The sequence below is a fragment of the Hypanus sabinus genome, unplaced genomic scaffold (assembly GCF_030144855.1).
Source record: "Hypanus sabinus isolate sHypSab1 unplaced genomic scaffold, sHypSab1.hap1 scaffold_834, whole genome shotgun sequence".
Lineage (NCBI taxonomy): Eukaryota > Metazoa > Chordata > Chondrichthyes > Myliobatiformes > Dasyatidae > Hypanus > Hypanus sabinus.
Genome location: NW_026781687.1, coordinates 116,383 through 143,808, shown reverse-complemented (window position 1 = coordinate 143,808; position 27,426 = coordinate 116,383). Strand labels below are relative to the sequence as shown.

At 45.0% G+C, this 27,426-nt stretch overlaps 1 pseudogene; it reads left to right on the top strand.

The window, feature by feature from the left end:
* Positions 1–3,022: 3,022 nt before the first annotated feature.
* LOC132390292 (lysozyme g-like) overlaps positions 3,023–27,426 on the top strand; it is a 35,362-nt pseudogene continuing 10,958 nt past the window's right edge.

Sequence of the window (27,426 nt, the reverse complement as noted above, 5' to 3'; positions counted from 1 at the left end):
CATGATCATTTGGTGGAACTGGGTGATCATTCACTGGCTTTGTGTCTTCAATAGGGAAAGGACCTCTCAGACCCCGACGTGGGTCCAGGTTCTTGTGTTTGAAGGAGGAAGTGCTGTGACCGTTCCTTTCTGTTGATAACGATACCCAGCTATCCGGGTGCAGAGAAAACAGCCACCAACAGCTGTCCAACCAACTGCTTCTCGGGACATCGCAGAACCAGCCTATTCCCATGGGTCCCTCTTCACCGGACAACTCTGTTCGGGTTGCATGTGGAGTATTGCATTTAGTTTCAGTCGTCTAATAGGATGGGTGACGAGGATTTGGAAAGAGCATAGACGAGGTTATAAGGAGGACCTTCGGGAGGAGAACTAGGAGTTGCACAAACTTGGATTGTTCTTGTCCGAGTGGCGGAAGCCAAGGTGAGAACTGAGAGGATCATTATTCTCACAAAAGGAAGTGTTGTCGCCGCTTTTTCAAGCTCTGGTTCGGTTCCATCCGGAATTTCAAATTAGTTTCGGTCGCTCCATTATAGAAAAGAGGACAAGGCTTCGGAAAGGGTTTCAAAGAGATTTATAGGCAAGAGATCTATGAGGCCGATTTGCACGAACTCCTGTTATCCTTTCCAGAATGACAGACACCAACGGGAGATCGAGAGGCTTATAAGAGTCATAAATACAGTCGGCAACTGTAACCTTTCTCACAGCATTAAAGTACCAGATAACAGAGGACATGCCGTTGATGTGACAGCGAAAAATGTTCAAAGCAGATGTGTGGCGAAATGTTTAAAATAAAACAGAGAGTTGCGAGTGTCTGGAAATCATTTCTAGCGTGGTGGTGAAGGCAATGGTATTTATGAGATTCTGCGATAGGCAAACAAATTCACAGAGAAGGGACGGGTATAGACAACACGGAGACAACGTGATTAGTTTAATTAGGTATCACAGGCTTAACGATATCAGCCCAACATCACGGAGAAAATGATCTCTTCCTGCCCCACACGGTCTAACTGAAGAGATAATCACTGATGAGAGAAATTTATTTTCCCCTCCATCGTGAATATGACGTCGTTCATTCTGAGTCTGTGACCCATGGTAATAGAATCTCATTCAAGGGAAAGATCGTCCCAGCAATCGCGCTGAATTACCTGAAAGAACCGATCAATTATTCTCATAATTCCAGAGAAAACAGTCCCAGCTTATTCACTTTCCCCTTACACATACAGCCTACGATCTCTTGAAGCATTCAAGTCAGTGTGAGGAAAAGTCCCTTTACTCTATCCGTTGCGGGGATAACTTTCCTGAGGAACTGTAACTAGAAATGGAAAAAAAAAAAAACATTTAATGTGCATTCAGGCAGAGGGATTCCTTTAGTGAGGCATCAATGGCTTAATCAGGTCAGTCCACCGTCGCAGACACAATGTCCTCCTCCTGTCCTGCAGCTTTGTATGGTTTAACTGGAGAAGGGATCACTGACTGAGGACATTTGTTTCTCGCGCATTCCTGATTGTTCCTTCAATCTGGAACAATGACACACGGTAATATAATTCTCATTCAGGGGAGAAATCCTCCCTGCAATTGGTCTGAATGGTCTGAAAGAATCCAGTATTTCTCCTCACAATTCCAGGGAATACAGATTCACTCTCCCCACAAGCAGCAAGCGGGCCATCCCGGGACTTAGTCCTGTCAGTGTAAGCAATAGTCTCGCACACTCTCTTTAATCGGTAGGACTTTCCCAAGGAAATGTGACAAGACCTGGAACTAATATTCAAGGATAATTCTCACCACAACTTGTAGGACACGTCCCAGTAAGACAGCTCTATACCTCTTCTGCAATACTCATGCATCACAGCACAAGATACTGCTTTTTGTTTCCTAATTATTTGCGGTACCTGTATGTTAACTCTTAGTGACCTGTTGACAAGGACCGTGAGGTCCCTCTGAACCATTCAATCTGTCCCCAAATAAATATGGATTTTCTAGATTGCTCCACTATGAATGGATGGCCACAGATCCTCCATATTCTGTCCGTCTGCATTCCTTCTTCATTCCTTCACTTCTGTCTGCATCCTCACACCATGGCTGCGCCCTTCTCACCACTAACCCAGCCATTCAGATCTGTGCAACAGAGACATGGATATAATAAAGTTGGTCCTCACATTGAAAACTCCACTGTAGACTGTGAACAGCTGGGGTCTCACACGCAATCCCTGAGTCACCTAAATGTTTGAACGTGGTCCATTTATTTCCTCTACCTGACATTGACCTGCTGACTAATTCTCACCCAGGCATAAGATCAAGAACCCCGCGTGCTTATCCAAAACTTTTTTTAAGTTCATCCAATTCCACATTCATCAGTTCCCAATTTTCCATCTGTCTGTCCAATCCTGAACCCACACTGCCTCTGCCAGCCCCGTGGGTGAGGATCTGGGAACTTGGTCTGTATATCTACCTGTTGGATACGTACAGAATTCAATGTAAATATTGACCAAGTAAATATTGACGGTTCAGTGTAAACCGTTGTATTGGTAATCCGTGTCTCGGTCTTGGGTTCAGTGTGGGACTGAGTCTGAATTTCTCTGTAGTCTGAAAATGTGGAACTGATGAGCTGTCGGGGTATCTGTGCTCTGTAACACAGCTTGTGTGTAAGAGAGTAACGGCTGCTTTAGTTCCTCGACAGGAGGGAATATCGGAGTTGATTGAAATTTTTCCCTGCGGGTAGGAAAAGGAAACAGGGTCAGTGAGGGAGACGGTTGCCAAAATCGGTTGTTGCACCCTGTACCATTGTCAATCTGTCGGTATGACTCTTTCTTTCTTTGGCGCATGTATAACATTGCATGTGACGCTTGTCTTTCTTTCCTTCACTTTCAGCTATCCTGCGTTATTGACCATCCTATCTAAATCTCCCAATTTAGAGACAAAATTTTAATATTCTATATTTAATATTTCCTTTGCAGATCGAAGCATTTCTTCGTTTTTTTTCGTTTGACCTCTAACAGATACTATAAAATGCCTGTTACATTAGCAACATCTCAAAATTTTTGAGGAACACCGCAGAGCTTTAGGCGCGACCCAGGACACTGCAAACCAGGACGGCCTAGGGTTCAGTGGTGTTACGGTTTCTCAAAAAATGATGGAGACTGATCTCCAGAGGGCAAATCGTTGCAAGTCTTCGATATACCAAGTTGTCCATGCCCACCACATCGATCCAGCCCCCACTGGTGCTATAGCATCTCTTGAATCTCGAGTAGGCAATGCCTTGGTAAATGCCTGCGGGAACCATGGGAATGCATTTGGTCTCATGCAGGTTGATAAACGCTGGCATTCACTTCGTGGATCTTATGGCAGCAGAGAACATCTTACGCAAGGAACCGAGACATGAGGTAGGAATGTTTGGAGCCATTAAACAAAAGTTTCCAAGCTGGACCAAAGTGCTGCAGCTTAAAGATGCGCTTGCTGCTTACAACATGGGTCAGATAATGTCCATGACTACCATAATGTGGGATGCTTATACCACAGGCTGTGACGACTCTAATAATGAGAAAGTGTTAGTCGTGTCATGGGGGCTCTCTGAAACAGATCAAAGAAAATACACGTTTACATCTTTCCCACATATTTTATTTTATCTGGATGAGTGGTTCGGGGATTTGCTGTTCCTGTTGTGTCCTTCGGCTGTTCTGTCGCTGACAGGTAGTCGCATGGAAGTTGATGATTTTTAATGCAGGAATCCCGCAATCAGCGTCGAGTTTTATTCATTTCATTCATATCAGACGCGGATGAAGCCGACAGAAATTATTCCAACCATTAATTGACTCTGCGATTACCTAGCTTTATTCTGTGGCTGCCTTTTCATATTTTGATCATCAGAAGGGAATCCGAATTCAAATCATTTGACTTCATTTTAATGCGTAAACTCAGCCAGATCTTGACTCTCCCTTCACCCTTCCACCGCTACATGCAGCAAAACAGTGGAAATATTTCATGATCCCCAAAAACTGCTGCACTGGGTTCTGTTCAGTATTTTCTCAATTTGCGATTTCCCCTCTCTCTTTCAGAGAACCTGGTGGCGATTCTAATCCTGTCCTGGGGAAAGAGCGGTCTCTCCAAATGCGTAGCTCGCTACCTGGTGGGAATGGCAGCGGCCAATCTCCTGGTCGTTATATCGCAACAGCTGCTGATGTGCACTGCTTGGATTTACTTTCCACAATCATTCTTGTTCATCACTCCTGTGTGCAGTACTGCTAGATGGTTGACCTTTGCGAGCACCGCGGCCTCTGTCTGGCTGACGGTCTCTTTCACCATCGATTGATTTGTAGCTATTTGCTGTGAGAAGCTGAAGATAAAATATTGTACCGAGAGTACCGCTGCTGTGGTTATCGGGACAGTGAATGTGCTGACGTGCTTGGTGAGTGTCCCATGGGGTTTTACCTCTGAGCCTCTTGTAATAATTGATGGTATTCCCTGGTACTGTGTTCTTACACCGAGCTACAGAAACTTTCCCACATGGGCGGCTTTTGAGATATTTCATCGCATTTTTACCCCTTGTGTCCCATCCTTTCTGATTTTGATGCTCAATATTCTGACAGCCAGGCGAGTTCTGATGGCTAGTCGAGCACGCAGGCGGCTCCGAGGAAAAAAATTGAAGAGATTGACAAGGACCTGGAGATGGAGAACCGGAGCAAATCCATCGTTTTGCTCTTCAGTATAACGGGTACAACTCAGTACAACTCAGCTGCCTTCATGCCCCTATTCTGTACTCCCACTTGTGAATAAACTGAAACAGAATGATGAACTGATTTACAAACACAGCAGGAGAGCATCTGGTGATGCTCGAAATACAGAATAGCACGCAGAAAACCATGACGGTTTTCGGCTCGAGAAGTTGAATGTTTACTCTTTTCTATCTGCTGAGTTGCTCCATCATTTTCTCGGTGTTGCCTTATCGTTATAAAACTAGTTACAGCCGATCCGGACGACACCACCGGCCTCAGCATCCAAGAAAACTCCATAGAACCCTAGAACACTGCAGCACAGTATAGGCCCTTCAGCTTTCCATGTTGTGCCGATCTATATAATCCTTAAAAAAAGTACTGAATCCACACAGCCCCGGAAACCTCTATTTTTCCTTCATTCCTGTGCCTGTACAAGTGGCTCTTAAATACCCATAATGATATAACCTCCACCACCGTCCGTGGCAAGTCATTCCAGGCTCTCACAACCCTATGTGTAAAAAAAAAACTTAACCTGATGTCACCCCTAAACTTCCCTCCCTTAATTTTGTACATATGTCCTCTGGTGTTTGCTGTTGGTGCAGTTGGAAACAGGTACTGACTATCCACCCTATTTATGCCTCTCATAATCCTGTCGACCTCTATCCAGTCCCCTTTCATTTTTCTATACTCCAAAGAGAGACGTACCAGCTCTGCTAACATGGCTTCATATGACTTTTTCTCCAAACCAGTCAACATCGTGGTAAATCTCCTGCACCCTATCCTTAGCTTCCCTATACTTCGTATCATGGGGTGACCAGTATTTAACACAATACTCTAAGTGTGGTCTTACCAGAGATTTGTAGAATTTTAGCATGACTTCTCTACTCCTGAACTCAATCCCCCTGTTAATGAAGCCTAGCATCCCATACGCCTTCTTAAATACCCTATCAACCTGCGCAGCGACCCTGAGGGATGTATGGATTTGAACCACAAAGTCCCTTTGTTCATCCACACTCTTAAGTAACTGACCATTAATCCTGTGCTCAGTCTTCTGGTTTGTCCTTCCAAAACGTATCACCTCATACTTATCCAGATTGAACGCCATCCGCCATTTTTCAGCCCAACTCTGCAGCCTGTCTATATCCTCTTGTAACCTTCGACAACCTGCAGCTCCATTCACAACTCGTACAATCTTCGTATCATCCGCAAACTTACTCATCCATCCTTCTGCGTCTACATCCAGGTCTCTGATAAAAATCACAAATACCACGGGTCCCTGGACAGATCCCTGTGGCAGTCCACTAGTCACCGACCTCCAGGCAGAATACCTCCCTTCCACAACTATCCTCTGCTTTCTTCCTTCAAGCTTTTTTTTATCCAAACAACCAAGCTTCTACTTATCCCATGTCTAATGACTAACTGGATTAGATTCTCCTGAGGGACCTTATTAAATGCCTTATTCAGTGGCATGTAGACCACATCCACTGCCCTGCCCTCATCAATTTATTTTGTTACCTATTCAGAAAACTCAATCAGGCTCGTGAAACACGATCTTCCCTTCATAAAACCATGCTGACTATTCATGAGTAGATTGTACTTCTCCAAATGCTCGTAGATCCTATCCTTAAGAATCCTTTCCAGTAATTTGCAGACCACCAACGTAATACTCACTGGTTTATAGTTCCCAGGTTTCTCCCTATTACTTTCTTTTTTCTCCAGTCCTCCGACACTTCCCCTGTAGCCAAAGAGGAATCAAAGATCATAGTTAAAACTCCAGCAATCTCTTCACTCTATTCCCCCAGCAACCTGGGGTTGTTGTGTCATATCCGGACCTGGGAATTTAACAATCTTGATGTTTAAGACGATTCAGCACTTTTTTTCCCTTAATCTCCACATTGTCCTGCACACAGGCCCGCTGTATTTCGACTTCACCCTGATTAAGATCATTTTCACTTGTGAATACTGAAGCGAAGCGTTCATTTAGAACCTCCCCAGCCTCCTCCGCCTCCAGGCACATGTTGCCCTTTTATCTTTTAGCAGTCCCACCTTCGTTCTCGTCACCCTCCTGTTCTTCACATATGCATAGAACGCCTTGATCCTTGTCCTTAATCCTACATGCCAAGGCTGTCATATGGGGGTGTTGCATCGGGACTCAACTGCAGGACACAGGCACTGTAGTCTGGGAAACAAGACGAGACGGAAACAAGGACGGGACGGGATGCAGTCTAGTCAAGGGAAGTCGGGCTAGGACGAAGAATTGGGACCGAGAAGCCTGGGATGGAATAGAAGCCCGATACTGGACAAGGAACAAGAACGCAGAATCTGGGTCTTGCCTCGGGCACGGATCCCCAAACCCAGGCGAGGACATGAAGATTCTTGGCTAGAGACTGGGGGATGGGGTTCAGGCTTGGCTAGAGTCTTGTCTAGACACTAGAGGCTTGGAGTCTTGAAGCTTGGCTAGATGCGTGGTGTCTTGAGACTTGGCTAGAGGCTGGAGATCCTGAGGCTGCAGGCTTGATTCGAGGCTTGCGGCTGGAGCTTGAATAATTCGGAGGCTGGAGCTAGGAGGCAGACTAGGAACGGTAAACCAACATGGAGCCGGGACTTAACCGTCGACAAGCCGGGACTCCTCTTTAGCTAGATGCGTGGTGTCTTGAGACTTGGCAAGAGGCTGGAGATCCTGAGGCTGCAGGCTTGATTCGAGGCTTGCGGCTGGAGCTTGAATAATTCGGAGGCTGGAGCTAGGAGGCAGACTAGGAACGGTAAACCAACATGGAGCCGGGACTTAACCGTCGACAAGCCGGGACTCCTCTTTAGCTAGATGCTGACATGAGACGGGACAATACGCAGACATAGAGCCGGGACTTATCCGCCGACAAACCGGGACTCATCTTTATCTCTACACCAAGATGGGGCAGGACCGTCCGTCGGGTAACAGCAGAACGGCCGGACTTATCCGACGGAGGCAAAGACAAGACAAGATAGATTCCCCCCGCAGGGCAATCGAAGAACTGCCTGACTTACCCCACAAAGGCGAGTATAAGGCTAGACAGATCCCCCCTCAGGGCAATGGCAGAACGGCCTAACTTACCTCAAGGGGCGAGGACAGAAGTAGTCAAACACGAAAGAACGATAGACAGTTCCATCTATGCATCGGGGTAGCTCCGAGTAGCCGTTACGGCCGGCAGCCTTAGCTGGCTATGGAAGCAACCGGATCCCTACCTAGCTAGGAGTGGCTGACGGCCACCTGGACCGATAAACAGCTGAATCCATACTGCAATGGCAGCTCCGACTACTACCAGCAGGGCTCCCCGTAGCCATGTTTCTCCTACGCAGCCCCAAGGATGCCAAGAGTCCGTTCCAGCCTTCCACCAGCCATCTGTGCCATGGGAATCTTGAGAAGACGACCCCAGGGGCACACTCAGTACCAGGGCCACTTATATTCCCAGTTCCACTATGAGCCTCAGATGTTTCTGGTTAAGTCCAAGCGAAGCAAGTGACCGCCGGAGAACCCAGATTCCGGAGTCTGTGGACCAGAACACGGACTTCGGACTGGACCATAACAAAAGCCTTATCATGCCCCCTTCGAGCTCTCCTAAGTCCTTTCTTCAGCTCCTTCCTGGCTACCCTATATTTCTCATGAGCCCCTCCTAGTTCCTGCTTCTTATATCTAACATATGCTTTCTTTTTCGTCCTGACGAGCTGCCTCACGTAAAGATCCCTTTTTCATCTCACCTTCTCCCGGCTTAAATTGAATCTTGAGGCAAACCTATCACTCCTTCTTCCCGATTCTGACAAAACTGCCGGATATGGAGTATACTTTCGTCTGCATCACCATTCCTGGTCCCATCATTACCCGTCATATCCTTTACGCTCGTTTTCTCCTCTGTCTTTACCTGTGGCTTGGCCTACTGTTTTCCGGTTTGAGATAACTTCCAGTAACAGAAATTTAGTCCTCAGTGAAAGAGTTGGGGGGAGGGAATCTGGAGTTGGTTTGGTGGAAGAGCAGATGTTGTGAACACAAGAACAAAAGACACAGGTGAGGCGAAATGGGAACTGACATGGTCTAATCCTAGACAAAGTGCAGGAGAATGTTTTTAGCTCAGGCAGCAGGACTGGAGAGAGAGTGAGAAAATAAAAAGATCCAATTCAGCTGCAGTGTCTCTTCCCAAAAAGTCCGTAGTTTACTCTTTTACACAGATGCTGTCTGGCCTGCAGAGCTACTCCAGCATTTTGGATTTGCAGATCCTGCAGATTTTCTCTTCTTTCTGATTGGTCTACACCTGGACAGTTTCAACGAGATATTCGGCTATGCCAACACAGAACTGACCCTGGACAAAGAACAAGCGAATAATGGTTGAAAAGGACATTGATATAGAAACAGACACTTAATAATTAATGGAACAAAGGCGCCAGGTGAGGCAAGACTCCATGCGAGGCGTGGCAAAGCAAGGCTCCAGACAGGAAGGTTAAAGGGAGGGATACAGACGGGGACTTTGGACTGGAACAATCCAGCAGCCAGAGGCTGTATCCTGATCTAATTATGAAGCCAGCCCGAAAGAGAATCAGCTGCCTGGTCAAAAACTGGGGAAACACGGAAAAACTGGAATATAATATGGACCAGACTGCGAGTTTCACGAATCGGACCATGACAAAATATTATCTCTGTTTCTCCCTTCGCATGCTCCTAGGAGCCTTCTCAAGATAATAAAAGTTCCATCCACTTCAATCTAATCTGGGCAGAACAACGATGTTGTGTCAATAGTCTCTGTTAATCCAACATCTGCATTCGTAAATTCCAGCTTCAACGAAAAGTAACCACCGTCGGGGTAGTCATCAGTCCTGAGCCCTGGAACATCAAGGGCACTCACTGGAGTCAATGGCAAGTGCGTCGGACGCCGGTTGTAAATGGATCTGTAAAGCAAATTAACTTCAGATTCTGTGTCAGTTATGGCTCCAGCATCAACACCATCAATCCACGAGATACATCAGAGCTTGTTCCCAGTAACCTTTAGGAATAATTTTTTTCGCACTCCCGCTTAAAATGTCTATCTTCCCGTCAATTGCTACAGAAAACATTGGTCACTGTAATGTTCTAAAGACCCTGCTCAGTAGCAGCCCTTGCCTCGGTACGTTGCACCAGTGGGTCGGGCATCCTATCGGCCCTTGGTGCTTGCTGGCAGCTCCAACCGATATCATCCCAATTACATCGGTTGTCAGATGCTTCATGACGACCTGCAGAAAGCACCCCGTGTGACGTAATGTGCGCTTCAATAACAGAAGTTTCTACGAGAACTTTGCTCTGATGTTGGAGGCCTTCTGCTCCTCCATCTTGTTATCCTGCTCTCCAACATCTCTGAGTAATTCATTTTAAAGTCGGAAGAGGCCGCATCTTTCCGGTCATTCGAATACTTAGAGCAATCACGTCATGTGACATCCCGCTCTTCATAATTTGCTCCATCCTCAATTTATCAAAAACAGAGGAATGCACACTTTGTAGTTCAAACAGTGAAGCAGCTTCGCCAATTTGAAAATGTAGGCAGGCAATTTAGCTCCTTCTTACTAAAATATGTGCCTAAAATTTACCCTAAGATCGGCTGCGCTTTCAGCATTGCCAATAGCCTCTTCCAGAGCATGCAGGTAACTCGCTGATGAAGCAATAAATGTTCTGCCTTTAGGAAACTCGCTATATCAGCAGCTATATCAAGCTCTCTACCAAACTCAGTTTTCTCACATTATTCATCCAGTAACTGAGAAGTCTGCTCAGCCCAAGCCTCATATTCTTCATCCCCATCGGATATGGGCTTGATGCCACCGAACTTTCCAAGCCTGCAATAACTTTGGCTCTCCGAAGAAATACCTCTGCATTTATCAGCCAGATTTGTAATAGCCAACCCGAGTTCAGAATTTAAATCAACTGCTGAATGAATCATTTTACAGATTAACAGCAGACTGATTTTTCGCTTCACTCCGCAGAAACGAATGTAACTTGACTTTAAAGGCTTTGGCTTCTGTTACAGGAAACTCGACTTCAAATTCAGCACTCTCTCCTTTACTCCCCTCTTCCCCGAAGGTATGGACGGCCCATACATGGACGGTACCGCCTCTCCAGATACTCCAATGGGAACAGGCAAATCCTCTCCAGTCAGGTCATTGTCAATTTGGATAAAAGCATATTTACCCGCTATTATGTCAAACTACCGTCCCCATGGTCGTAACGTTCACTAATACTTACGGTAGTTAAAACCCTTAGGCAATTAATTAATCAGGTCTTTTCCTCACTGACTCCTTCGTTCTGGCTCGCCCAGTTGTGGCTTTTCCTGTTTATCCGGAATGTGAATTTCATGCTCAGCTTCCTGTCGAGCAAGCTGTTTGTGGTGAGGGAGGAAATGTTCTGGCCGTTCAATTCGGCTGATCACTGTATCCACCTGTCCGTGTGCAGACCAAACATCCTCCATCACTCTCCCACCTACTGCTTCTCGTGACATCGCAGACCCAGCCCACTCCCGTTGGTTCGTCCTCGTCAAGAGAACTCTGGTTTTCAATAGAGCTCTGGTCAGGTTGCCTGTGGAATATTGCATTTAGTTTCAGTCGCTCCATTATAGGGAGGATGACGAAGATTGGGAAAGGGGATAGAATAGGTTATCGGGTGGACCTTTAAGAGAAGACCTACAGGGTCTCAAGTTGCTGAAATTGCACAAACTGAAACAGCTCTTTCCGGATGGCAGAAGCAAAGGCAATAAATAGGACGATCAGTCTTGTTAAAAGTGAAGTGATGTTGCCGCTTTATCGGTCTCTGGTTTGGTGCCATCTGGAGTTTAAAACTGGTTTCGGTCGCCTCATTATAAGAAACAGGCCGAGGCTTTGGAAAGGGTTCAGAAGAGGTTTATAAAGGGAGCAGATTTAAAAGGAGCATTTGCACGAACTTGGTTTATTCTTTCCAGATTGGCAGACACCAAAGGGAGATAGATAAGCATAAATACTTTAAGCAAGTATAACTTTTCTCAATGAATTTAAGCATCGGGTAACAGAGGGCATGCGGCTCAGGTGAGAAAAGAAAATGTTCAGTGGAGATGTGTGGGGAAATGATTAAAACAAAACAAAGCAGAGAGTTGCGGGTGTCTAGAATGCATTCCTAGCGTGGTGGGGAAGGCGGTGGTAATCATAAGATTCTGAGATAGGCAATCAAATGCACAGAGAAGGGTCGGATATACAGAACATGCAGGCAGGGTGATCAGTTTAATCAGGCATCACCGGCTGAACCATATCAGCCCAACATCACAGACTAAATTGTCTCTTCCAGTACCGAATTCTCTAACTGCATAATCCCTGATGAGGGAAATTTATTTTCCATCCCATCGTGAATATAATTTCATTCATTCTCAGTTTTTGACCCATGGTAAAAGAATTTTCATTCAAGGAAAACATCCTCACAGCAGTTGGTCGTATTACCTGACAGAATCCATCAATTCTCCTCACAATTCCGGAGAATACAGGCCCAGCTCATGCACTCTTCCCTCACACAGACAGCCTGCCGTCGCTGCAGCCGTCAGGTCAGTGTGAGGAATAGTCCCTTCACTCTCTCTGTCGCAGGGATAACTTTCCTGAGGAACTGTGCCCGGACCTGGAAATAATATTTAACGTGCATTCAGGCCGAGGGATTAGCTTAATGAGGCATCACTGGCTTACTTACGTCAGCCCAACATGACGGACGAAATGTCCTCCTGCTGTACTGCACGTTTGTATGTTTTAACTGAAGAGGGAATCACTCTTGCTGAATATCCGCTCCTTCATTCTGGGACTGTGACACATGGCAATATAATGATCATTCAGGGGAAACATCCTCCCTGCAACTGGGCTGAATGATCTGAAAGAATCCAGCAATTCTGCTCACAATTCCAGCGAATACAGACTCACTCTCCCCGCACTCAGCAAGTTCCTCTGAACTATACTGTCAGTGTGCTGAATAGTTTCGGCACCAACTCTTCAATAGTGACAACTTTCATTAGGAAGTGTGACAAGACCTGGATCTAACATTCAGGGTGCATTCATATCACACCTGCAGGACACCTCCTAGTAAGCTATCTCTATAACTCTTATCAAACCTCCTGTATCACAACATAAAAATAAATACTGTTTGGTTCCATAATTATTTGCGTTAATGTAAATATTGATTTTCTCGGTTTACTTCCCTCTGGAAATGAATGGCCTCACATAACCCTATAAACTGTCCGTCTGCCACATCTTCACTCCTTCACTTTTGTCTGCATCCCCAAACCCTCATTGCGCCCCTCACTACTAACCCTGCCATTCAGCTCTATACAACAGCAGACATGGATATAATATAGTTCGTCCTCACGGCCAAATCTCCACAGTAGACTCTGAACAGCTGCGGTTTCAGCCACAAACCCCGAGGTACCTAAATGTTTGAACATGTTCCATTTATTTCATTTGTCTGACATTAACCTGCTGACTAATTCTGATACACGCATATTATCCAGAACCACGCGCGCTTATCCGAAACTTTCTTAAGTTCTTCCAATACCACATTCTTTATTTCCTAATTTTCCAACTGTTCGTACAGTCTTGAGCTCACACTGACACTGCTAACCCCGTGGGTGTGGATATGGAGATTGGGTCTGTGTCTCTACTGTAGGACAGTGGTGCCGCGGTCAATGGAAATGTTAACCATCTGTGTTTCAGTGTAGCCGTTGTATTGGTAATCTGTGTCTGGGTCTTGAGTTCAGTGTGGGATTGAATCTGAATTTTCTGCTGTCTGAAACTGGCACTAATGAGCTGTCGGTGTCTCTGTGCTTTGTAACACACCTTGCGTGTCAAAGAGGAGCGATTGCTCTGGAGCCTCCACAGGAGGGAAAATTGGAGTTGATTGAAGTTTTCCCTGTTGGTAGGAGAAGGAAGGTCGGTCAGTGAGGGAGAGGTATATGCCAGACGGTTGTGGGAAGCGGTCGTTTCAGCGTGTGCCACTGTCAATCTGTCGGTCTGACCCTCTGTCTTTTTCACAGTTATAATATAGCATATGATGCTTGTCTTTCTTTCATTCACTTTCATCCATCCTACGTCGATACTTCTCCCAATTTAGAGTCCTATGTTTAATATTTATTATTGAACATTCCCTTTGCATTTCTTCCTTTGAGTTCTGACAGGTCTGAGATGCTCTTAAGATCCAGCAAAATCTCAAGATTCTTTTCGCAGCACTTTGTGTGTGTCGCCTTCCTCTCTGGATTTCCAGCATCTGCAAATTTTGTCATCTTTAGTACATCAGCATCGTGTTCATCCGAACACGGACATTCCGCGTGTGTGTGCGTGCGTCCAGGATGATATTGAAAATGGAACTCCATAGGGAGAGAAGTTTGGGTTCGGACGTGTGGTTGAACTCTGTTCACAAGTGGTTAATTAGCGGAGAAAAAAATGAAATCTGTAAATGTGGCTACTTCGGGTGTTTATCAATGGAGCTCCGGCATTCTTCTCACTAGATGAGGAACCGCGGAGGTAATGCCTACGAATTTAGAAGTGCTTGTCTTCTGTCGGCCCAATATGTACATCAGAGACAGTGAAAGGTGCTGAATTACCATGATTGTTCAAGTGACTGTAGTCAGCAAGCGGCATAAAAGTGTCTCTAGAGATTGATCTTTTCTATAAATTAAGGGCGTTTTGATTGCATTATCTCAGATTTTCCGATGGAGCTGTGAATTCAGGAGCAACACAATCACGGAAATGGGTTATTCAGTCATTTTGCGGATAGGAGAAGTTTACTATCCCTTTATTTCAGCCTTTGGGATTCTCGGTAAGCTGCGGTATCAGCTGCCGTTGGTGGGAATTGGAATTAATACCCATATTGTGATTGTTTCTGTCGCTGGTTTCCACAGCCGCATGTCCAGTCCTAGTATTCGGCATTCTAGGAATGGAATCAAAGCAGCGACTGTGGATTCTGATATCTGGTTCTAAAAATAAACCGCTGTAAGAATTGAGCGAATCCGCCAACATCGGAAGACCTCAGTGATATCTTCCAGCGGTTTGTGTTCAATAATGTGATGATCGGGTCTCTGTGCTATTGGTCTCGAAGCAGCTACACTGCATTTGCAAATATTGTGTTTATACTGCAGCGGAGATTATGCTAATTGATTGTCTGCATTGGTATATGAGCAGTTGTGTGAGGTACGTGTCATGATCAAACAATCGATTAGTGGTAACGATTCAGCAAATTTGAGGAGCTCCCTGTTGCAGCCGGAAGATTGAGGATTTTCGGTAAAAGTGTGTGGTGTGACAGAAAGTGAAGCAGTTGCTGGACAACACAATGACGTCGTTGCTGATCAAATAACAAAACCGACGTTTTGATTCATAACTACCAAAACTGTGAAATGTATTATATTATCCATATAACTATAAATACTGCAAAACGTATTATAATATATCCACATCTGACACCGCTACAGACATCTGACTGTGTCACCGTGCCTGCTACTGGATGTTGGATTATTCTCCCGGATTCCCTGTGATGGATTCAGTCGGGGGCGTCAAGTATATCTGACAGGCTGTATCAGACTCGGCTGTGACTGCTGCCTCAGTCAAAGTTCTGCTGTAAAGTCGGCGAGCTGGCAAATGCTGGAATAGGAAACAAACACGGGAAATACTGGAGACACGAAGCATCAGGCAGCATGTATACAAAGATTAAGAACAAGTCCTGTCATGGGGGCTCTCTGAAAACAGCTCAGAAAATACACGTTAACTCCTTACCCACATATTCTATTTTGTCTGGGTGAGTGGTTCCGGGAATTCCTGTTTCTGTTGTGCCCCTCGGCTGTTCTGTCGCTGACAGGGAGTCACATGGAAGTTGATGATTGTTTAATGCAAGAATCCCACCATCGGCGTCCGAATTGATTCATTTCATTCATATCAGACGCGAATGAAGCCGATAAAAATGTTCCAAACCGTACTGACTCTGAGGGTACCTAGTTTCATCTGTCCGCTGCCTCTTCATACTTTTGGCCATCAGTAAGGAATCCGAATTTAACTCATTTGACTTTAATTTAATGTGTAAACTCAGCCAGCTCTTGTCCCTCTCTTAACCCTTCTACCGCTGAATGCAACAATAAAATGGGAATATTACATGATCCCCGAAAACTGCGACAGGGGGTTTTACTCAGTATTTTCTCAATTTACTATTTCCCCTCTCTCTTCAGCGAACTTGATGGCAATTGTGATCCTGTCCCGAGATAAGTGCGGTCTCTCCAAATGTGTAACTCTATACCTGGTGGGAATGGCAGCGGCCGATCTCCTGGTCGTTATCCGCTCCTGACGTGGACTGCTTGGCTTTATTTTCCCCGATCATTCCTGTTCATCACTCCTGTGTGCAGTATCGCTAGATGGCTGATTTCTGCGAGCACTACTGCCTCGGCCTGATTGACTGTCTCTTTCACCGTCGATCGATTTGTGGCAATTTGCTGTGAGAAGCTGAAAACAAAATATTGCACCGAGAGAACGGCGGCTGTGGTTATCTGGGCAGTGAGTGTGCTGGCCTGTTTGGAATGTGTTCCCTGGGGCTTTGTATACGAGCCTGTGATAATAATTGATGGTATCCCCTGGAATTGTGTTCTTACACCGAGCTACAGAAACTCTCCCTCATGGGTGGTATTTGAGACGTTTCACCGCATTTTTACACCTTTTGTCCCATTCTTTCTGATTTTGTTTTTCAATATTCTGACTGTTAGGCGGATTCTAGTGGCCAGTCGAGCCCGCAGGAGGATCCGGGGACAAACGAGTGGAAAGAATGACAAGGACCGGGAGATGGAGAACCGACACAAATCCATCGTTTTGCTCTTCAGCATAACGGGTAGTTTCATACTGTTGTGGGGCACACGTTTGGTATTTTTCATCTATCAACGGATTTCAATGAATTTCGTTTATTATTCTGTCATGAATCCCGTTTACATTATAGATGAGACATCGGGAATGCTGAAGATCCTCAGTTCCTGCACTAACACGTGTATTTACGCCCTGACTCAGAGCAAATTCCGAGAGGATCTCAAGAATGTGGTGAAATACCCAATGAGTCGGATTTTGAAACTCATTAAAATATAGAATTAAATGCTGTGCAGTAGTACAATTCAGCTGCCTTCACGCTGATATTGGACAACACTCTTCCAATTCTGCGCACATCACCAAATCCGTGCCGAACACTCAGCTAAACACTTAGGTAAACACTTTTAAGTCTGTGCGGGCATCCAGGTACAATCCATAATCCTGTTTGCAGACCTGTATTTGCCTCCAAACCCCTGAATCTGCGCATTTCCCAAATCAGTGTGCACCCCCATATTTGATAAAACAGCCCTATATCCGTGTGCATCTCCAAATCCATGGGCACACCAAATCAGTGTGCACCCCCATATTTGATAAAACAGCCCTATATCAGTGCGCATCTCCAAATCCATGGGCTCACCAACGCAGTGCGCACCCCCACATTTGATAAAACAGCCCTATATCCGAGCGCATCTCCAAATCCATGGGCACACCAACGCAGTGTGCACCTCCATATTCGCCGATGCTGCCCTAAGTCTGCGCCGTTCACAGTTGATTGTGCACCAAAACCCACTGACGCATCCACTTGATAATGAGGTTATCATTTCAAACTGCTCAGAATATGACTGCCTTTTTATTAAGTGCGATCGTAAACTGTAGCCAGATCAGAAATGCTCGTCAAGTCAACTGGTTCCCAAAGAGAATTATGTAACGACCATCAGATGTTTCACTGCTGGTCGGCGATAAAACATTTTAAAATTGCATGTACAATTAGGAGACATTTTTTAAAAAAAATGGTAGAAATACTGCAGTCATGAAAATCATGATGAGGTTGCTGTAGAGAGACATTTATACCCCTGCTTTCCTCCATAATTCAAAGAGATTGAAGGATAAGTTTGTAGGGTGACAAAACGTGACCGGAGCACTTGGCCCTAAAAACTAATGCCTACCGGGAGAAAGCAGCTTCTGTCCTTTCCCCAATTTCTCCAACAGTTTTAGGACTAAGTCCAGCCGGATCATATCTGGGTAAGGATATGGGCCTCAACATTAAAAATCGGCACGCAGCCCAGAATGTGTGTGCATTCCCAAATCCAAGCGTACCAAATGTGAAGCAGGAGTTATTTGAAACGGTTATTTGATAGACATTGGATTTTCCCAAAGGAAGAATCGTTTTTCAGTGCCAGCATTCACCTGAAAGCAATCGTGAGAACATAGTGCATAGTTTAAAGTGCAACGAATATTAAAGGTACTATAAGTGAAATGATTTTGAAACTCGCCACAACCCCAAATCGAACGAGAACAACCAATTTATGTGCACCCATGTACGACGATACGCACATAAGCCTGTTCTCATCCCCAATCTTCATGCACCCGGATATCCATATCGATACGGACCCATATTGGCTGACACATCCCTAACCCTGTGCAACCTCCCAATCAGAAAGCACCACCAAATACGTATGTCTCCCAAATCCCTAATCCATGCACCCGTACAATCACTGCACACGTATTCGGAGAAGCTCTCCTAAATCTGTGTACACAACTACATCTGGATTCAACGCCAAATTCGCTGAAACACCCGCATGAACATTAGATTATTCTGGAGGAGTAGCTGGCTCATATTTCAATAATAGTTAGAACAAAGATAAAGGTTTAATTTGCATTTATTAGCCGGGTTTCTATAAATGAGATACGTCACACTCACAGAACAAATCAGTGTGCGCCAGCAAACGCGCTGGCAATCCCACATGCACATAAGAATAACCTCGAGACGGAATAATTTCAATCAGTTCACAAAACCGTCTTTAACCAATCAATAAAAATACAGTACAAACTTGCAAGTGCATTTATTAGGTATCCGTCAATATCCAGCGACAAGCCAGATCGCCATGCACAACCAAATTCGTGTTGAAATGCCGCAACAGTCGAATTTGTGTTCATCCATTAATACACGTGAATCTCCATAACCACGTGCCTCATAAATCTGTGCACATTGCAACTGCGCACCCAAAAATCAAAGTGCACCCAAAACGCGCAGACACCCTCCTCAGGCATAGCAGAGTATCCAAGAGCAAGAATCTTTTCAAACTGTTCATATAATAGCTGCCTCCACCATGAATATCGTCGAAAGTAACTGTAGATAAAACAACCTTCAGATACGTCACACTCCAAATCCGGAAACACCACAGTTCTCTGAGAATCCCGAAATCAGTAAACACCCGAATATTGGCCTGCACACTCCTAACGAACATCTTGAAATCAGTGTGCTCCTCTGTATTGACGGTCATCAGTAAATCTGTTCACATCACAAATCAGTCTGCCAGCCATACATGCCGAAACCGCACAAATCTGCACAATCCCAGAATCGGTGTGCACGCTGACAGCCCAGTTGCATAATGGACTATCCCAAACAGGCATTCATTTCAAACAATTCAGAAAACGACCGTCTCATGATTAGAAATCCACATGTGCGCCAAAATCCTTTTGCAATCAGTGACACCCCCAAATCTGCGTATAAACGCAAATCCATCTGCAACCCAAATCTGCACACATCCTCAAGTACGAGCGAAACCAAATTGCATGTTGATCCCAATTCGGTGAAAATCCCACAAACATATTTGTTGACCCAGACGGATAATCAGTTTAAACATTAAATGGCTGTCTGGACATTAAAAACTAACACGCCCTACTCACGACACAGCCAGATCACCCCAATTCGATATGCACCCACAAAAACGTGGAGGCTCACATATTCACCAACTACACTAAAGCTGATATACCTAAATAGGTGCGCACCCCTATATCGGAGCACACACCTAAATCAATGCACGTCTTTATGAGAGATCGCCCCTAAATCCATGCACACCCAAGATCCATTTGAACCCCAACACCGTGTGCAACCCATTTTAGAACTAACATTGCACGAACTCCAATTCAGTACGTGCACCAAACCCGCGGATTCCGCCAGGGTACATCAGATTTTTCTGGAGCAACACTTGAGAAAACGGCAGCCTGAACATTAATCATCCACATACTGCCTTGAGTTTGTCTGGTTGCATGGACACCCGCTAGTTCATGCGACTTTTGCAATTCCCTCCTTATATCAGACACAGGTACAGATAAGTGTTCTGTGGAAAATCTTCCGCGACAGTCCCAAAGTAAAGGTCATCTGGCAACCTTGCTTCCCGGCCAAACACCCAATATGTTGACACCATTTGCCCGTCTTAATGAATTCCAACTTGTGGGCATGTAAGCTTGTGAAATGGCGCAACCAGAACATCCCAAATATTCCATCGCTCGATCCTGCCCTTGCCTCGCCACTGATTTCACCGTGCTGGTGAACTGACACATTGCATTAACTCCAGGGGCAGGAACTCTCTCCCACTCTCTGTCCATTACCACCCTTCATGCGCATGTCCGAACAAAGCCTCCGCATCAATGCTCCGGCTCCGCGGCCGGTACCACAGGCAAATTATGGGTAGACAATGCCACCTGTTGCATCCAATTTCGCCGAGGTCAGGAATATGTCAATGGATTGTTGTCCGACTTCACCTCCTACGTGGTACTTAACTTACCCACTGGAGCCCAACTCAATGTCAGAAACTCCAGTTAGTTCGTGGGGCAATACCGCTCGGATAGACAGACTCCGGCTGGCAAAAGCAATAGCTCTCAACCCTGTGCCTTGATCCTGATGTAGAATGACATGTAAGCCCTCTCTGCTGGCGTCTGCATGCAATATATACGGCAATTGGGAGTTTGAGGAACAACTAACACAAGCGCTTCCGTCAGCAGCTCCATCAGCAACTGAAACGCCTATTCAGGTATTGCATCCCATTTTCCTTCAAATGGTTCCAAAGCACTAAGATAACCTGTACTTTCTTCTTCCGTCCTCCTCCTTTTTCTTTCCCAAGGGAGGGTTACCACACAGAAGCTTATTCAAATGGTGACTCATTTTTGAATAGTCCTTCAGGAACCTCCGACTGTACCCACAGAATCCAGGGAAGCAGCGGAGGGCGCTCAAATTCTAATGCCTTGGCCATGTGGCTCCCGCCTCTGTCTTTGAAGGATCGTGGCGATTTCATCCCGTGAGACTGTGTAACTAACACGGTTGACAGACGTGTTGCAGAATTGACAATTGACCAGGGGATGTTATAATCCTCCAGCTTTCAAGGGCCAAACACATTCATCAGGCTCGCTCCATGTTCCTCCAAGGTGGAGCCGAACACAATGTCCAGGTACACCAATATCACCCGCAAGTATATATCCCCTACCGATTACCCATGACACGCTGGAGAGTAGCCGTGTGTCCGGATATGACCTGTCGCACTATTTCGAACTGAAAGACATATGAATGAAGAGTTTCGGTCCGAAACGTCGGCACTACCTCCTCCCATAGATGCTGTCTGGCCTGCTGAGTTGTGCATACATTTTGTGGTCTTAGAAATATGAACGCCGTTTCTCCTGCTAGCCTCACTCATGGGGACCTGGTAATCCCCACTCTTCAGATCCAGCACACTGAACCACTTCACTCCAATCAGGTGCTCGGTCCTCAGAGACGTATTATTGCCGGGGACTGTGGCTACGATAGTAGGCACGCATTTAACCCTTCCTGTTCGTCTTCCGCTCCACCACTCTGTCTTTACTGTAACTATTTTAACAGCGTTGGAACTAGAAACACTGACGCTGTCATTACGATGACGTTCTAAAATAGTTCAATTTAAAGCTTTTGGCACGTTTATTATTCAGAATATTTATGAATTAGATTTATTAACACAATGAATTTCAGAGTATTTCATTATATTATCAAATATTTGTAAAATTTATTAGCATAATTCCAGAATTATATTAACATGATATTATACAAAACCCAGTAGCACGACCCCAAATGCTTCGACCGCGGTCGCGGTTCAGCTACTGCGCAGCCGCACACCCGCGCAACCAGAGGGAACAGTGCTGACACCAGCGAACACAGAGAGGACTTAAGTCCATGCGAGTATCATACCCGCAGAGAAACCCACTTGCACATTAGATTATCCCAGAGGAAGAATCGTTTAAAACAATTCATGTCAAATTTGAAATTAAATTTATTATTCTCGTGGCCTAACTGAAAGAACTTTGGGATTCGGCACACCTCCAAACCCGCACATACCACATACGTGAGAAATGTCCATCTCCAGATGCAAATGCATCCCCATATCATTGGAGAACTTCGAAACCGTGGACACCATGCACATGCAAATCAGATTATCTCAAAGAAATGATTTCAAACTTTCACAAAATCCGTGTACAACGAGCCCCAGAAATGAAAGTGGGGGTGTCAGCGAGTTTAGGGTGCACAGTGATTGCTTGATGTGCACCAATTCAAGGATTAATATGCACCTGGGGATGTGCGATGATTTGGGTTGCCTTTTTTGATCATGGGCTTATTTGGAGATGCACATTTGGAGGTGTGAGTTGGCGGATGGTGAGCTTGCGTGCGGATTATTAATGTCGAGGCTGCCATGTTCTCAATTGTTTTTAATGCTGGTTGCTCCGGGAAAATCTGACGTTCATGTGGCGGAGTCCAGGGGTTTCGGGTTCGCACTGAATTGGCGATTGCACAATTATATTTTTATCGTCGAAAACGGTTTCTACACGTTCTTGGGGTTCATATGGATCTGGGGTTGTGCATGGATTTAGGAGCGTTCTCTAATGAAGGGTTGCAGACTGATTTGGTATTGTGCACTGATGTAGGGTGTGTTCCGATACAGGGGAGCGCACCTACTTGTGCATAGCAGATTTAGGGTAGTTTGCGAATATGTGAGACTCCACGTTTTTGTGCGTGCATATCGATTTGGTGCCACAGGCAAAATTTTATGCCTGTGGGGTTGTCAGCAGATTTGGGGGTGCAGACGGATTTTAGTGATCTGCATATAGTCTTGAATATGGGGCTGCAAAAGTATTTGGGTTGACACGCAGATTCGGGTGTCTCGCCGATATGAAAAAAGGATTTTGGCGCAGATATGGACTACTAGCCTCAAGTCGGCCATTTTTCCGAATTGTTTGAAATGTTTGCTGGTCTGGGATAATCCGTTATGCATCTGTGGTGTCTCCGACTTTGGGATTGCGCAGATTTAGGTCTTCTTCGGCATATATGGGTGGCAACTGATTTGCGATGCTTACAGATTCAGTGAAAATTGTCGATATGGAGGTGCACACTGATTTCGAGATGTTCTGGTCTTTACTGATTTCGGGATTCACAGAGATCTGTGCTATCTGCGGATTTGGAGTGTGACGTATCTGAAGCTTGTTTTAGCTACAGTTACTTTCGACGATATTCATGCTAGAGGCAGCCATTCCGTGAACTATTTGAAATAATTCTTGCTCTGACATGTGCGCTTTGATTTGTGAGTGCACACTTGGAATGTGCACAGACTTGTGAAACACATGTATCTGGGGGTGCACACGGTTTAGCACAGGAACACAGATCCGAGTGAAGCTGTGGATTTGTGGTCGAACACGAACTTGGTTGTTCATAAGGATCTGGCCTGTCGCAGGATATTTAACGATACTTTATTAAGAAAAGCACTTACAAATTAATACTTTATTCTTACTGATTGGTTAAGGACGATTTTGTGAACTGGTTGAAATTATTCCTGCTCAAGGATATTCTTATAAGCATTTGGAATTGCCCGTGAGTTTGCTGGCGCTGACTGATTTGGGCTGTGGTTGGGACAAATCTCATTTATAGCAACCGGAAACTGAATGCACTTTGAACCTTGGCCTTTGTTCTAGCAATTATTAACATATGAGGCAGCTACTACGGTGAAACTTGGAAATGATACTTCCTCCAGAATAATGTAATGTGCATGTGAGTGTTTTAGTGGATTTGGGGGTGTATACAGATTTGGCGGCGTACATTGCTTTCGCAGAGTTTCGGCGAGTACGTGTGTACAGTGGTTATATGGGTGTGTGGGTGGATTTGCGACGACATACGTACTTGGTTGTGCTTTCTGATTTAGAGTTTGCACTGGTTCAGGGATGTATCAGCCAATATGGTTGCACAGAGTTTAGATGGCCATATAGATTTGGGGTGCACACGGATATGGGGGTGCCTGAGGATTGGGGATGAGGACAGGTCGGCGCATTTGGGTGTACATGAATTTTTGCTGTCGGTCGATAAGGGGTTGTGGCGAATCTCAAAGTCATTTCATTTCTAGCGCCTTTAATAATAGCTGCACTTTAAACTGTGTACTATGTTCTCGCGATTTCTTTAAGGTGAATGCTGCCACATTAAAGTGACTCTTCCTTTGGGAAAATCAACATGTTCCGCAGTTTCGGTTGTGTACACGATTTAAGGGTGCTCCCGGATTGTGTCTTTGGATTTGAGGTCCTGACAAATCTCAAGATTGTTGCCGTGATAGGTACTTTATTAATAAATATACTTTCAGTGTTCTACTCTGCTAGTACTGTGATTTTTAAGTTGGAGGTTGGTACTTTGTAAAATATTTGAAATTGTTTCTCCTCTCGAATAATCTTTTCTGTAAACAGGAGATGTTGACGGGTTCGTAGTGCGCACCCATTCGGGTGTGCATACGGATTTGGGAGTGGGCGTGGATTTTTGGATGTCAAGGGAATTGGATTACTGTGAAAATTCATTTTGTTTCGTTTACAGATACTAGGATAAAATGTACTTTAACGTCGAGCTTTGTTCTTGTTATTTTTAATGTGGATTAACCTATCGTGTTTCTTGCTCTGGGATAAACAGTCGTACAATTGTACATGTAGGAGCGCACTCGATTTGGGGATTCTCAGAGATCCTGACATGTGCGCGGCGAGTTTAGGTACTCATGGATCTGGGTGTGTTGGTGGATTGGGGTGTGCGACGAATCACAAGTTTGTTTCATTTATAGATACATAAAAAATCGAACTTGGAACTTTGTTAAGATTTAAGGATAGGTATGTCAAATAAATTTGCACATATTTCATGGATTATTTGAATGTGTTGGTGCACTTGGATCGGGGATGCGCCCAGATATGTGTGCCTCGGCGGGTTTAAGGATGCACTCGGCTTTCGGGATGTCGGTCTATCCTATGAGCTCATATAGCATTTATGGAACGGTATTCTTAGATCCCTCTGCTGTCCCGCATTCCTCAATTCACTACCATTTATTATATAAGTCTACCCAGAAATATTTTGAAGTCTTACATATTCGAGAAGATACAATATACAATAGACAATAGGTGCAGAAGTAGACCATTCTGCCCCTCGAGTCTGCACCGCCGTTCTGAAATCATGGCTGATCATTCACTATCAATACCCAGTCCCTGCCTTGTCCCCATATCCCTTGATTCCCCTAACCATCAGATATCTATCTAGCTCTTTCTTGAAAGCATCCAGAGAATTGGCATCCACCGTCTTCCGAGGCAGTGCATTCCACACCTCCACAACTCTCTGGGAGAAGAAGCTCTTTCTCAACTCTGTTTTAAATAACTGACCTCTTATTCTCAATCCATGCCCTCGGGTACTGGACTCTCCCAACATCTGGAACATATTTCTTGCCTCAATCCTATCAAATCCTTTAATTATCTTAAACGTTTCAATCAGATCCCCTCTCAATCTCCTCAATTCCAGCGTGCACAAGCCCAATCTCTCCAATCTCTCTGCTTAAGACAGCCCTGCCATCCCAGGAATCAACCGAGTGAATCTACGCTGCACTTCCTCAATTGCCAGAATGTCCTTCCTTAAACTGGAGAACAAAACTCTATACAATATTCCAGGTGTGGTCTCACCAGGGCACTGTACAAATGAAAAAGGACATCCTTGCTCTTGTACTCAATTCCCCTTGTAACAAAGGCCAACATTCCATTTGCTCTCTTCACTGCCTGTTGCACTTGCTCATTCACCTTCATTGACTGGTGAACTAGGACTCCCAGGTCTCTTTGCATTTCTCCCTTACCTAACTCTACACCGTTCAGACAATACTCTGCCCTCTTGTTCCTGCTTCCAAAGTGGATAACTTCACATTTATTCACAATGAATGACATCTGCCAAGTATCTGCCCACTCACCCAGCCTATCCAAGTCTACCTGTATTCTCCTAACGTCCTCTTCGCATGTCACACTGCCACCCAGTTTAGTATCGTCAGCAAACTTGCTGATATAGTTTTCAATGCCCTCATCTAAATCGGTGACATAAATCGTAAAGAACTGTGGTCCCAATACAGAGCACTGTGGTACCCCACTAGTCACCTCCAGGCAGTCCGAGAAACACCCATCCACTGCTACCCTTTGCTTTCTATCTGCCAACCAGTTTTCTATCTATGTTGAAACCCTGCCCCCAATGCCATGAGCTCATCCACAACATCCAATGGTTTACCCTCGTATAACATCCTTGTCACACCGTCAAAAAATTCCAACAGATTAGTCAAGCATGATTTGCCCACGGTAAATCCATGCTGGCTCGGCCTAATCCTATTTCTGCCATCAAGATGTGCCACTATTTCGTCCTTAATAATGGACTCAAGCATCTTCCCCACGGCTGACCTTAGGCTAACAGGGCTATAGTTCTCCGTTTTCTCCTTCCCTCCCTTCTTGAAAAGTGGGATAACATTAGCCACTCTCCAATCTTCAGGAACTGATCCTGAATCTAAGAAACATTGGTAATTGCAATCCGCTATCCGCATCCTCAAATACCATTGAATCTGTGCAATGTCCAATTCAGTGTGCACCCCAAACGTGCTGACACCTCTCACATTCACACAATCTGTCCAAATCTGTCCAAAATCAATCCGACCAAAGTGCAACAGCTCACACTAGATCCCATCTGGATGGAATGTCACATTATATTCCAACTACAAAATGTACAGCCCGTTTTTCCAGCTGCTTCACTGGCGCAGAACGTTTGCATGAACTATTCCGCTGTCCACTCACGCTCTAAATCCAGGTGTCATCTGCAAATCCAGTTTACCATGTTACAATTGACTTATATATCCTGTTCCTTAGAATGTGTTTCAATAAGTTTTGGGGTGCACACAGATTCGGGGGTGTCGCTTGATTTGAGGTGCATACTAATTTGATTTGGGTGTACGCATATTTTGTCATTTCTTGAAATGTTTTTGGGATACTGTAGTTTTCAAGTCGGTGTATCCACGGGTTTCAAGTTGTACATGGACATAAGGGTAGATACGGATTTGGTGGTGCGCACGGATCTCGGTGTTCTCACTGATTTGGCGTCTCTGCGGATTTGAATGTGTGGCGAATTTCAAAGTTGTTCCATTTATAGATACTGTAACAAAAATGTCATTTGAACGTCGACATCTGTCCTTGAATTTCATTTTTTTCTTCTTCTTTAGGCAGCTATTATGTCACAATTTGAATTGATTCTTCGTCTGAGATAATCGAATATGCATTTGGGTTTCTCAGCCGGTTCACACACACACGGTTTGGGGTGCACTCTTATTTAAGGTCGGGCATATAGTTTGAGGTGCACACGGATTTGGGAATTTGTACAGATATAGGTGTACGTTGTCGAAGATGGAGATGCACATGGATTTTGGGTTAATCACAGGGTTAGTTGTGTCAGAGGATTTCAACGTGATCACGAATTTTTGGCTGTGTACCGATTACAGACCTTTTGTGACATAAACTGAATTCAGCCTCGGAGCCACCGGGATAATTAACTGGGTCCAGTCTGGCCTTC